We start from the raw sequence: 9,450 nt of genomic DNA on the forward strand, positions 1-9,450 counted from the left end.
AGGAAGCCGGAGGCTCGGGAAATATTTTTACAGGATATCAGAATTCATCTGGAGTCTATTAAAAATATTTAGAGCATCAGAACGGGAGCGGAAAAATATTCGGGATTGATCACGGGTCAGAAATTTGCCGGAAGGGTCAAAAATCGCGTAAACCGACCGAGAAGCTCGAGGTGGCTTGATCTAAGGGATCAGGACGTGGTGGCAACCATCTAAGTAGCTGAGTGTCTACAAAAGCTCGAGGTGTCACCATGCATGGAAGCAGCACATGCAGCTTGACATGTAGAAGCACGAGGTGTCGCCGTATCTGCAACCGAAGCATGTTGAACGACACGCAGGGGAGCCGTGTGTCGCGACACATGAACTCCAGCCATGCAGCAAGCCATCTGGACGTGTAGGTGTCCTCCTGCATGTGTCTGAGACATGTATGAAGACATGTGTGCGCCCGTGTGTCGCCGCGCATGCGATCGGAAGCATGCGGGCTGACACACAGTCGCCGGTGTGACTCGATATTACTGGCCGAAGGTTTCTATAAATACCCAACCCTCCCTTCAGTTTCAGACATCCATCACACACCAAAATCACTCCTAAAACGTGGCTAGAGAGAGAAAGTGAAAGAAAGTGGTCGATTTTAAAGTATGGTCGATTCTGAAGACCGAGACTCCACCGAGAAGGCCAGCTCTGTCCAATCGAAGATTCTCTACGATTGTGAGGCGGAAGCTCTGGCCAACTGAATTCGTCCAGGCCAGTCAATTCCTTTGATGATCAAGTGGAGGTACTGTCTGGAGTTAGTTCAGATCCACGGGTTCAGATCAGTCGAAGTTCTACTCGATACTCCGCCTGGAAGTCTGAAGAACTGTCCAGGAGCTAAAAGAGGTTCTGCCCGAGTCTAGATCAGTCTGTCTAGGCCTGTCAGTTTCTTCATGGTGAAGCCGAGGTTCTGTCCAAGTCGAGTCTAGTCCACTTCATTCAAGTCGTCCCTTGGGTTTTGGCCAAGTCCTCTCCGATCAACCAGCTGCTTCTCGCCTAGAACACTGTGAGTTGGTTTGTGTGAATTCCACTTGGAATTTAGGGTAGTTTTGTGAGTTGGTTTTGTGTGAATTCCATTTGGAATTTAGGTTAGATCGAGTAGCATATAGATTGGAATGATCACTCTATTGAATGGTAGAGTCCGTTGGGTTATTTTATTTATGAAACCGGACTCAGTTTAGCAAGGGCTAAGCTGAGATGAATGGAATTAAGACTGAGTTGATAACCTGACTAGGACTAGGGCTAGGATGCATCATGTTTTCTATTCTTGCGTATTGATATGGTTGAGTGCAGGTTCCCGTTATCTTTAAAGATAGTGTCGTAGCAGGAGGCCAAACTATCTGGGTTACGGTTTGATTGAGTAGATTGATTGAGTAGATTTAATTAAATTCTTGCTCGTTTAATTAATCTTGTTGATTGAGGTTAGTCATCTCTTGGTAAGGGAGTGACTAACTGGTTGAGTTGTTTAGTGATAATGTTGTTGTTTAAGAGATCTTTTGCCATATAGGCCGATCTCCTGGTTGTGATGTTGATACTACGGGTCCTATGCCATATAGGCTGGACTACGAGTATTGGGTTGATATTGTCGTAGACTCCTATATATTGTTTAGTTTTGGGTTGGAGTCTTGTCCCTTAGGTCTTTCCTAGGGATAATTGTGTCGAGTGTGTGTTATGCCGACAGCAGGTGCGAAACCCGCCCATGCTAGGGATGTTTTGGGGTGGACTAGTGTTTCCTCGCCTTCGTACCCAGCGGGTTCAAGGAAACCCCTTATTCGTTGGATCGGGAAGACTCAGACGAACGGGGTCATGTCCTATGGCTGAGTATTACACGATGGTGTAATGTGGCAGTGACCCGAAGGACTGTCGACTGTCACGCGATGACCCGAAAGACTGTGGGCCGCAGTCGGTTGAAAGTTCCTTCTTCTGGCCTCTGTGGTAGGAAGATAGGATATTGCCGATGGAGAGGATGAACACGAAGTCACCAGGGCCCAGGTTATAGTGTTGTGTTAGTGTGTCGTAGAGGGTTATGGAACCCTCGAGTTAATGTAGCACCGATATACGGTGTTACGAGTAAGATCGAGTCATTGGTAGTTACTATCTTATTATTGTTGTGGTTGTGGTTGTTGATTGCTTTGTTTGCAGGTTCTGACATTAAGTCCTAAGTCTGGTTTAGGTATCGGACTAGGCTTGGTGTGTATTTGGTTAGTGTAGGCCTGACATTGGCATGTATGTGTTTGAAGGATTGCTTGTGAAGGGGGTGGATATTAAAGCTAAGCGGTATCATTGGTTGGCCGATCATGTTCTTGTTTGATTGTTGGTCGACCGGCTCATGATACTTGTATAGTCTAAGTATCTAACACTACATGAGTACTGAACTCAAGCGTATATATGGTTAACTAGGGATTGGTTGTTGACTTGTTTAAATGCAGGTTCCCGTTACTTGAAGCTAGATCATGGCAGGAGGCCAAGTCTAACTTAGTAACGGTTTGCTTAGCCTTAGCTTTTATTGCATGCTAGGGCTAGATTGATTGTTATTTTGGGTTGTCCGGGTTAGAGTCTAGGTTGCGGGTAGAGGCCGCCAGCTCACTGAGTAATACTAGATTACTCATCCAACTCCGTTGTCCTTTTTGCAGGTCGCTTTAGGTAAGGATGATCGGATAGCTTGGTGCTGGACGTTAGGACCGCCGGTGTAGATTTTCATGCCTTTTGTAAACTGTATTGAGTTATGTGTTATGTTGACTCGATTTGGCATTAGGCCGGGCCCAGTCTTGAATTATTCAATGTATGAATATTTCTTAAATCAATAAAAGTGATTGTTTTATATGCGCTTCATGAGTACTCTGATATTTGACTAGTCCGGTCTAACACAACGTTAAGTCGTAGTATGGGTTGAAAAGCCTTAGGCCTCGATCTAATGGAAAACGCTAACTCTAGGTTCGGGTTGCAAAGCCTTGTGCCATGACGCAGCGGGACGTGTTAAGGGATGAACTGGTCGAGGTCGTGGAGTAAATTTTGTGACTCTGGCCGGATCCTCCCTAACCCGTCACGTAGCGCTTCCGGACCATGGTGTTGGGTTGGAAGGTCAGTCATGTTCTTGTTTGATTGTTGGCTGGCCGGTTGGCCTTTCATCTCCAACCCTTGGTGTGGGTCGTCCGTCGGTCAAGTTCTTGTTTGATTGTTGGTCGGTGGGTTGACCTATGCCTAGGACGGTTCGGGGGTGTTACAGAGGTGGTATCAGAGCATGGTTTCGTCCATGCTTCTGGAACTCATGATTTAATTAATCGGTTTTGGAATTTTTTTCTCGAGTCAAAATGAGTCACAAAAGGCATTAGGGAAACCGGTCACGTCCAGCGATACGATTTATTGCTTTAGGAATTAGGATTGAGATAGTGGAATCTAGAACTGTAAGGTTGCTTGGGTAGAACTGTCAAGTTGCTGGTTAGAATTGCAATTAGGTTGCATTGTTAGAATTTGGTGGGTTAGTAGATTATTTGGTTAATCGTCTACTAACTTGTGTGTGAGGTGTTCTTTTGTGTTGCAGCGAGTAAGTGTGTTCGTTGATCGGAACTTTAAGGGATGAAAACCTTAAAGTGGAGGGAGTTTGAGGCCAAACCCAAACCCGAATCGAAATAGGAGAGACAGATACAAAGAACTGGGCTGTGGTATGGACTGGACATATGGTGAGGAACAAGACTTCGTTGGGAAAGGACTTCATCAGAGTATTTGGGGAAAAGAAGATCGTGAAGGATTTGAGAAACCAGAGTGTTATGGCAGAGCAACAGTATGAGATGATCCAGCGATCATTCAACTGAAGACGATTGTGGAGGCCTTGAGGAGGACACTTAAGGAAAGATTGTGGATAGCGTAAAGATATATGGAGACGAGTGGAGAATGTCGCGAAGATGAGCAATTGCGCAACTAAGAATTCGAGGACGAATTCTATTAAGGGGGGGAGAATGTAGAAACCCGTTAAAAAAAAAAAAAAAAAAGAAAGAGAATGGTCGAGTATCATTGTGGTGGTCGAGTTGCGGGTGATAAGGATCGATCGAGAAGTTTTGAAGTACGAGGTGGGCGAAGAAGTGATCGTGAGTAAACTATGAGTCGAATAAGTTGCTCGACCATAGTTAGAAGATGTCCTAGATTGATGAGACGGACGTTTTGGAAGCATAACAATTTTGGAAGCACGACGGTTTAGAAGCTCGACGTTTCTTCATCACAGAGTTTTTTCGGAAAATCTTCGTATCTGTAAAATATTATTCTGGAGACATAAAAAGTTGGAAGCAGGACGGGAATTAAGCAGGACGGGAAGCAAGCACGACGGGAAAACCCGAAATTGGGCAAAAACCCTAATTTCGGTATTATGGAATTCTTCGAGGAAGCCGGAGGCTCGGGAAATATTTTTACAGGATATCAGAATTCATCTGGAGTCTATTAAAAATATTTAGAGCATCAGAACGGGAGCGGAAAAATATTCGGGATTGATCACGGGTCAGAAATTTGCCGGAAGGGTCAAAAATCGCGTAAACCGACCGAGAAGCTCGAGGTGGCTTGATATAAGGGATCAGGACGTGGTGGCAACCATCTAAGTAGCTGAGTGTCTACAAAATCTCGAGGTGTCACCATGCATGGAAGCAGCACATGCAGCTTGACATGTAAAAGCACGAGGTGTCGCCGTATCTGCAACCGAAGCATGTTGAACGACACGCAGGGGAGCTGTGTGTCGCGACGCATGAACTCCAGCCATGCAGCAAGCCATCTGGAGGTGTAGGTGTCCTCCTGCATGTGTCTGAGACATGTATGAAGACATGTGTGCGCCTGTGTGTCGCCGCGCATGCGACCGGAAGCATGCGGGCTGACACACAGTCGCCGGTGTGGCTCGATATTACTGGCCGAAGGTTTCTATAAATACCCAACCCTCCCTTCAGTTTCAGACATCCATCACACACCAAAATCACTCCTAAAACGTGGCTAGAGAGAGAAAGTGAAAGAAAGTGGTCGATTTTAAAGTATGGTCGATTCTGAAGACCGATACTCCACCGAGAAGGCCAGCTCTGTCCAATCGAAGATTCTCTACGATTGTGAGGCGGAAGCTCTGGCCAACTGAATTCGTCCAGGCCAGTCAATTCCTTTGATGATCAAGTGGAGGTACTGTCCGGAGTTAGTTCAGATCCACGGGTTCAGATCAGTCGAAGTTCGACTCGATACTCCGCCGGGAAGTCCGAAGAACTGTCCAGGAGCTAAAAGAGGTTCTGCCCGAGTCTAGATCAGTCTGTCCAGGCCTGTCAGTTTCTTCATGGTGAAGCCGAGGTTCTGTCCAAGTCGAGTCCAGTCCACTCCATTCAAGTCGTCCCTTGGGTTTTGGCCAAGTCCTCTCCGATCAACCAGCTGCTTCTCGCCTAGAACACTGTGAGTTGGTTTGTGTGAATTCCACTTGGAATTTAGGGTAGTTTTGTGAGTTGGTTTTGTGTGAATTCCATTTGGAATTTAGGGTAGATCGAGTAGCATATAGATTGGAATGATCACTCTATTGAATGGTAGAGTCCTTAGGGTTATTTTATTTATGGAAGCGGACTCAGTTTAGCAAGGGCTAAGCTGAGATGAATGGAATTAAGACTGAGTTGATAACCTGGCTAGGACTAGGGCTAGGATGCATCATGTTTTCTATTCTTGCGTATTGATATGGTTGAGTGCAGGTTCCCGTTATCTTTAAAGATAGTGTCGTAGCAGGAGGCCGAACTATCTGGGTAACGGTTTGATTGAGTAGATTGATTGAGTAGATTTAATTAAATGCTTGCTCGTTTAATTAATCTTGTTGATTGAGGTTAGTCATCTCTTGGTAAGGGAGTGACTAACTGGTTGAGTTGTTTAGTGATAATGTTGTTGTTTAAGAGATCTTTTGCCATATAGGCCGATCTCCTGGTTGTGATGTTGATACTACGGGTCATATGCCATATAGGTTGGACTACGAGTATTGGGTTGATATTGTCGTAGACTCCTATATATTGTTTAATTTTGGGTTGGAGTCTTGTCCCTTAGGTCTTTCCTAGGGATAATTGTGTCAAGTGTGTGTTATGCCGACATCAGGTGCGAAACCCGCCCATGCTAGGCATGTTTTGGGGTGGACTAGTGTTTCCTCGCCCTCGTACTCAGCGGGTTCAAGGAAACCCCTTATTCGCTGGATCGGGAAGACTCAGACGAACGGGGTCATGTCCTATGGCTGAGTATTACACGATGGTGTAATGTGGCAGTGACCCGAAGGACTGTGGGCTGTCGCGCGGTGACCCGAAAGACTGTGTGCCGTGACCCGAAGGACTGTGGGCTGTCGCGCGGTGACCCGAAGGACTGTGTGCTGCGGTCGGTTGAAAGTTCCTTCTTCTGACCTCTGTGGTAGGAAGATAGGATATTGCCGATAGAGAGGATGAACACGAAGTCACCAGGGCCAAGGTTAGAGTGTTGTGTTAGTGTGTCGTAGAGGGTTATGGAACCCTCGAGTTAATGTAGCACCGATATACGGTGTTACGAGTAAGATCGAGTCATTGGTAGTTACTATCTTATTATTGTTGTGGTTGTGGTTGTTGATTGCTTTGTTTGCAGGTTCTGACATTAATTCCTAAGTCTGGTTTAAGTACCGGACTAGGCTTGGTGTGTATTTGGTTAGTGTAGGCCTGACATTGGCATGTATGTGTTTGAAGGATTGCTTGTGAAGGGTGGTGGATATTAAAGCTATGCGGTATCATTGGTTGGCCGATCATGCTCTTGTTTGATTGTTGGTCGACCGGCTCATGATACTTGTATAGTCTAAGTATCTAACACTATATTAGTACTGAACTCAAGCGTATATATGGTTAACTAGGGATTGGTTGTTGACTTGTTTAAATGCAGGTTCCCGTTACTTGAAGCTAGATCATGGCAGGAGGCCAAGTCTAACTTAGTAACGGTTTGCTTAGTCTTAGCTTTTATTGCATGCTAGGGCTAGATTGATTGTTATTTTGGGTTGTCCGGGTTAGAGTCTAGGTTGCGGGTAAAGGCCGCCAGCTCACTGAGTAATACTAGATTACTCATCCAACTCTGTTGTCCTTTTTGCAGGTCGCTTTAGGTAAGGATGATCGGATAGCTTGGTGCTGGACGTTTGGACCGCCGGTGTAGATTTTCATGCCTTCTGTAAACGGTATTGAGTTATGTGTTATGTTGACTCGATTTGGCATTAGGCCGGGCTCAATCTTGAATTATTCAATGTATGAATATTTCTTAAATCAATAAAAGTAATTGTTTTATATGCGCTTCATGAGTACTCTGATATTTGACTAGTCCGGTCTAACACAACGTTAGGTCGTAGTACGGGTTGAAAAGCCTTAGGCCTCGATCTAACGGAAAACGCTAACTATAGGTACGGGTTGCAAAGCCTTGTGCCATGACGCAGCGGGACGTGTTAGGGGATGAACTGGTCGAGGTCGTGCAGTAAATTTTGTGACTCTGGCCGGATCCTCCCTAACCCGTCACGTAGCGCTTCCGGACCATGGTGTTGGGTTGGACGGTCAGTCATGTTCTTGTTTGACTGTTGGCTGGTCGGTTGGCCTTTCATCTCCAACCCTTGGTGTGGGTCGTCCGTCGGTCATGTTCTTGTTTGATTGTTGGCTGGTGGGTTGACCTATGCCTAGGACGGTTCGGGGGTGTTACAGACAGTATCGTCTTAATCTGACCAGTACTATCCATATGTACTGTCCAACATGTCTATCCCGTCTGATCAGTCCGACCTTGTACTGATCCAGTTCAGACTACGGGATGGGGATGCTACAAGTCTCTCCCACTTGGAATGAATCCCAGTCCAACGACACTCATGCCTTAACTCAATGCTCAGGCTTTCGGTCACTCGACCATTACTGTGTTCCAGACTTCCTGATCACAATCACACTTGGATTTGATCTCAGATATCAATTATTCGATCCGGTCTCTTTGCCATTTTTTTTCCTCAACAGACTCGGTTGAGTGCACCATCTCACTAAGCATAGTAGTCCTTACTTCTGAGCAATCTCTTGGTGTTTGGACACACACTTTAGCGAGAACGCTAGACTCCCAACAGTGCTGACCAGTTTACCTCAATTCTCGAAGTGTTAACTCACTATCTTAGTTAAGTTTTTCCAGCTTAAACCTTAACCAATCACAGTCAGTTATTGACTCTACTTTAGTCCCTCTGGAACTCAGTTCCAACCAGTCTCAGTCCAATCTTGACTTGACTGTTTGATTCTAGCACTCCAGGGTTGTTTAGCATGGCCTAACTCCGAATACTAGGAACTTAATCTTTTCAGAACTCATGGATCTCATCTTGATCCTTAGAGTTGTTTCCTCGGATCACTCCCTGATCCTAACCAGTCCCCGACCACCTATGATGATCGATATTAGCTTTTCTCAGATCTTTACTGATCTTTATTGACACCTCCAGATCATTCTTGATCCTTACAACCTTTTCTTACCGGATCCTACATTTGATCCCTTGCACAGTTTTCTTTTCGGACTCTCAGTCCTTCCCGGTTCACAATTCCAAAATGGCAAACTCATTTAGTTCCCATTGACTCAGTCACGGTTATGTCTTGGAAACTCAGCAGTTCCCAACGACATCAGTTCATACAATACGTACCTAACAGACAGACGTCCTACAGACATGTGATGGCAAACTCTCACTAGTTCCAATCCATGCTTTCATCACGATCGGAAACCCACAGTAGTGAACTTCTTGAGTTCCAGTGACAGTACAGTTATGTCTTGGAAGGTACATCTCCCACAGACATCAGATTGGGTTTTCGCAGACTACAGTACAGACACACGATGGCGAACTAATCTAGTTCCCACCGACGCGATAACAGTTACGTCTTGGCAACTCTCCGTTTCCCACAGACGTCAGGACAACACACGCGATGATAGACAGTCACGTCCTGGAAACTCTCGGTTTCCATAGATGCCAGAACAGACAGTATCAGTACAGTTATGCCTTAGAAAACCCACTCGGTTTCTAAGGACATATTATCAACTTTAACGCTAATGTTTCAGCATTCCCACTTGTCCAGTTCATCAGACACTTAGTCTGGTCTAGCATTATCATTCCAAGTAATTGAGCAGCCGTTTTACAATCCAGTTAAGTCTTAATGAACATCTCAGCCATAAGCATCTAAACTGATATAGACTCTCGCATGAAAGGAATTAATAATCCAAACTCAAATGATCGTCCCACATCATCGAGCCGTCATCCAAAATCTAGTAAGCCTTAGTAAGCGTCACAGCCCCTAAGTACCTTGTCTGATCTAGACGCTCATGATATGAACCGATCATTTACTACTTTTGAAACTCTGACGACAACTCATCATCTATAGCATCTTGTACCTCCAAGTAGTTTCTTGATCACCTAACAAGTCTTTGGCATCTACACCT

The sequence above is a fragment of the Brassica napus genome, chromosome C5, assembly GCF_020379485.1.
Source record: "Brassica napus cultivar Da-Ae chromosome C5, Da-Ae, whole genome shotgun sequence".
Taxonomy (NCBI): Eukaryota; Viridiplantae; Streptophyta; class Magnoliopsida; order Brassicales; family Brassicaceae; genus Brassica; species Brassica napus.